The sequence below is a fragment of the Arachis hypogaea genome, chromosome 14 (assembly GCF_003086295.3).
Source record: "Arachis hypogaea cultivar Tifrunner chromosome 14, arahy.Tifrunner.gnm2.J5K5, whole genome shotgun sequence".
Taxonomy (NCBI): Eukaryota; Viridiplantae; Streptophyta; class Magnoliopsida; order Fabales; family Fabaceae; genus Arachis; species Arachis hypogaea.
The window spans coordinates 70,944,309-70,949,123 of record NC_092049.1 but is presented as its reverse complement, the minus strand read 5'-3'; the positions used below and the strand labels follow the sequence as shown (position 1 = coordinate 70,949,123).

The 4,815-nt window shown below is 42.2% G+C and overlaps 1 non-coding gene across 1 annotated transcript; it reads right to left on the bottom strand.

Moving 5' to 3' along the window:
* Window positions 1-503: 503 nt before the first annotated feature.
* Window positions 504-611, bottom strand: LOC112745934 (small nucleolar RNA R71). Its single transcript, XR_003173838.1, has one exon. It is a non-coding gene; the product is annotated as a small nucleolar RNA R71 (small nucleolar RNA).
* Between the last annotated feature and the right edge of the window lie 4,204 nt (window positions 612-4,815).

Sequence of the window (4,815 nt, the reverse complement as noted above, 5' to 3'; positions counted from 1 at the left end):
AAGCTTATCCAGAACCTGAAAGAACTCTGAAGAGAAAACTAAGAGAAGCTAAATTACAACAATCCAGAGACAACCATATTGAAAATTTCGAACAAGTAAAGGAGATGGCAGTTGAACCCAACAACAATAATGCAAGGAGAATGCTTGGTGACTTTACTGCACCTAATTCCAATTTACATGGAAGAAGCATCTCCATTTCTACCATTGGAGCAAACAATTTTGAGCTGAAACCTCAGCTAGTTTCTCTGATGCAGCAGAACTGCAAGTTTTATGGACGTCCATCTGAAGATCCTTTTCAGTTCTTAACTGAATTCTTGCAGATCTGTGATACTATTAAGACTAATGGAGTAGATCCTGAAGTCTACAGGCTCATGCTTTTCCCTTTTGCTGTAAGAGACAGAGCTAGAATATGGTTGGACTCTCAACCCAAAGACAGCCTGAACTCTTGGGATAAGCTGGTCACGGCTTTCTTAGCCAAGTTCTTTCCTCCTCAAAAGCTGAGCAAGCTTAGAGCTGATGTTCAAACCTTCAGACAGAAAGAAGGTGAATCCCTCTATGAAGCTTGGGAAAGATACAAGCAGCTGACGAAAAAGTGTCCTTCTGACATGCTTTCAGAATGGACCATCCTGGATATATTCTATGATGGTTTATTTGAGCTATCAAAGATGTCATTGGATACTTCTACAGGTGGATCCATTCACCTAAAGAAAACGCCTGCAGAAGCTCAAGAACTCATTGACATGGTTGCTAATAACCAGTTTATGTACACTTCTGAGAGGAATCCTGTGAGTAATGGGGCGCCTATGAAGAAGGGAGTTCTTGAAATTGATACTCTGAATGCCATATTGGCTCAGAATAAAATATTGACTCAGCAAGTCAAAATGATTTCTCAGAGTCTGAATGGAATGCAAGCTGCATCCAACAGTACTCAAGAGGCATCTTCTGAGGAAGAAGCTTATGATCCTGAGAACCCTGCAATAGCAGAGTTAAAATACATAGGTGAACCATATGGAAACACCTACCATCCATCATGGAGAAATCACCCAAATCTCTCATGGAAGGATTAAAAGCCTCAACAAGGCTTTAATAATGGTGGAAGAAACAGGTTTAGCAATAGCAAGCCTTTTCCATCATCCACTCAGCAACAGACAGAGAATTCTGAGCAGAATCCATCTAGCTTAGCAAATTTAGTCTCTGATCTATCTAAGGCCTCTGTGAGTTTCATGAATGAAACGAGGTCTTCCATTAGAAATTTAGAAGCACAAGTGGGCCAGCTGAGTAAAAGGATCACTGAAATCCCTCCTAGTACTCTCCCAAGCAATACAGAAGAGAATCCAAAAGGAGAGTGCAAGGCCATTGAATTAATTACCATGGCCGAACCCACAAGAGAGGAGAAGGACGTGAATCCCAAAGAAGAAGACCTCTTGAGACGTCTAGTGATCAATAAGGAGCTTCCCTCTGAGGAACCAAAGGACTCTGAGGCTCATCCAGAGACCATAGAGATTCCATTGAACCTCCTTACGCCATTCATGAGCTCTGATGAGTATTCCTCTTCTGAAGAAAATGAGGATGTTACTGAAGAGCAAGCTGCCAAGATCCTTGGTGCAATCATGAAGCTAAATGCCAAATTATTTGGTATTGAGACTTGGGAAGATGAACCTCCCTTATTCACCAATGAACTAAGTGATCTGGATCAACTGACATTGCCTCAGAAGAAACAGGATCCTGGAAAGTTCATAATTCCTTGTACCATAGGCACCATGATCTTTAAGGCTCTGTGTGACCTTGGTTCAGGGATAAACCTCATGCCCCTCTCTGTAATAGAGAAACTGGGAATCTATGGGGTGCAAGCTGCTAAAATCTCATTAGAGATGGTAGACAATTCAAGAAAACAGTCTTATGGACAAGTAGAGGACGTGTTAGTAAAGGTTGAAGGCCTTTACATCCCTGTTGATTTCATAGTCCTAGATACTGGAAAGGAAGAGGATGAATCTATCATCCTAGGAAGACCTTTCCTAGCCACAGCAAGAGCTGTGATTGATGTGGACAGAGGAGAATTGATCCTTCAATTAAATAAGGACAACCTTGTGTTTACAACTCAAGGATCTCTCTCTGCATCCATGGAGAGGAAGCAGAAAAAGCTTCTCTCAAAGCAGAGTCAACCAAAGCCCCAACAGTCAAACTCTAAGTTTGGTGTTGGGAGGCCACAACCAAGCTCTAAGTTTGGTGTCAAACCCCCATATCCAAACTCTAAGTTTGGTGTTGGGAGGTCTCAACAAAGCTCTGCACATCTGTGAGGCTCCATGAGAGCCCACTGTCAAGCTATTGAAATTAAAGAAGCACTTGTTGGGAGGCAACCCAATGTTTATTTATCTAATTTTATTTTTGTTTTTCATGTTTTCTTAGGTTCATGATCATGTGGAGTCACAAAATAAATGAAAAATTTAGAAACAGAATCAAAAACAGCGGAAGAAAAATCACACCCTGGAGGAAGCACCTGTCTGGCGTTCAACTCCAGAATAGAGCATGGTTCTGGCGCTGAACGCCCAAAATGGGCAGTATCTGGGCGCTGAACGCCCAAAATGGGCAGCATCTGTGCGCTGAACGCCAGAATTGCACCCTAGAGAAGAGCTGGCGCTGAACGCCTAGAACAAACATGGTTCTGGCGTTCAATGCCAAAAATGGGCAACAAATGGGCGTTGAACGCCCAAAATGGGCACCAACCTGGCGCTGAACGCCCAGAGTTATGTGCAAGGGCATTTTACATGCCTAATTTGGTGCAAGGTTGTAAATCCTTGAACACCTCAGGATCTGTGGACCCCACAGGATCATCTCAGGATCTGTGGACCCCATAGGATCCCCACCTACCTCCATTTACTCTCTTCTCTCTTCTCAATCATCCTCTATTCCCAATAAACACTCTTCCCTATTAACCCTTCACCACTCACATCCACCCACTCTTCCCCATAAACCTACCCAATAAACTCCACCTACCTTCAAAATTCAAATCAATTTCCCACCCAAACCCACCCATATGGCCGAACCTTAACCCCCCCTCCCTTCCCTATATAAAGCCTTCCATTCTTCCTCATTTTCACACAACACAACCATCTCTTCTCTTCTTGGCCAAAACACACCTCCCCCCTCTTCTCCATCTTTTCTTCTTCTTCTTCATCTAATTCTTTATTTTCTTGCTCGAGGGCGAGCAATATTCTAAGTTTGGTGTGGTAAAAGCATAAGCTTTTTGTTTTTCCATTACCATTGATGGCACCTAAGACCGGAGAATCCTCTAGAAAAGGGAAAGGGAAGACAAAAACTTTCACCTCCGAGTCATGGGAGATGGAAAGATTCATCTCCAAAGCTCATCAAGACCACTTCTATGATGTTGTGGCCAAGAAGAAGGTGATCCCCGAGGTCCCTTTCAAACTCAAAAGAAATGAGTATCCGGAGATCCGACATGAAATTCAAAGAAGAGGTTGGGAAGTTCTAACAAATCCCATCCAACAAGTCGGCATCCTAATGGTTCAAGAGTTCTATGCCAATGCATGGATCACCAAGAACCATGATCAAAGTAAGAACCTGGATCCAAAGAACTATGTTACAATGGTTCGGGGGAAATACTTGGATTTTAGTCCGGAAAATGTGAGGTTGGCGTTTAACTTGCCTATGATGCAAGGAGATGAACGCCCCTACACTAGAAGGGTCAACTTTAATCAAAGGTTGGACCAAGTCCTCATGGACATATGTGTGGAAGGAGCTCAATGGAAGATTGACTCCAAAGGCAAGCCGGTTCAACTAAGAAGATTGGACCTCAAGCCTATGGCTAGAGGATGGTTGGAGTTCATCCAACGCTCCATCATCCCCACTAGCAACCGATCTGAAGTTACTGTGGATCGGGCCATCATGATCTATAGCATCATGATTGGAGAAGAAGTAGAGGTTCATGAAGTCATCTCCCTTGAACTCTACAAAATAGCCGAAAAGCCCTCTCCTGGGGCAAGGCTAGCTTTTCCTCATCTTATCTGCCATCTATGTTACTCAGCTGGAGTTTCCATAGAAGGAGACATTCACATTGAGGAAGAGAAGCCCATCACTAAGAAAAAGATGGAGCAAGCAAGAGAGCCCATTCATGGAGCTCAAGAGGCGCAGGAAGCTCAGCACCATGAGATCCCAGAGATGCCTCATATGCATTTTCCTCCACAAAACTATTGGGAGCAAATCAACACCTCCCTAGGAGAATTAAGTTCCAACATGGGACAACTAAGGGTGGAACATCAAGAGCACTCCATCATCCTTCATGAAATAAGAGAAGATCAAAAAGCAATGAGGGAGGAGCAACAAAGACAAGGAAGAGACATAGAAGAGCTCAAGGACATCATTGGTTCCTCAAGAAGGAAATGCCACCATCACTAAGGTGGACTCATTCCTTGTTCTTACTTTCTCTGTTTTTCGTTTTCTCTATGTTAAGTGCTTATCTATGTTTGTGTCTTCATTACATGATCATTAGTAGTTAGTAACTTTGTCTTAAAGTTATGAATGTCCTATGAATCCATCACCTCTCTTAAATGAAAAATGTTTTAATTCAAAAGAACAAGAAGTACATGAGTTTTGAATTTATCCTTGAACTTAGTTTAATTATATTGATGTGGTGACAATGTTTCTTGTTTTCTGAATGTATGCTTGAACACTGCATATGTCTTTTGAAGTTGTTGTTGAAGAATGTTAAATATGTTGGCTCTTGAAAGAATGATGACTAGGAGACATGTTATTTGATAATCTGAAAAATCATAAAAATGATTCTTGAAGCAAGAAAAA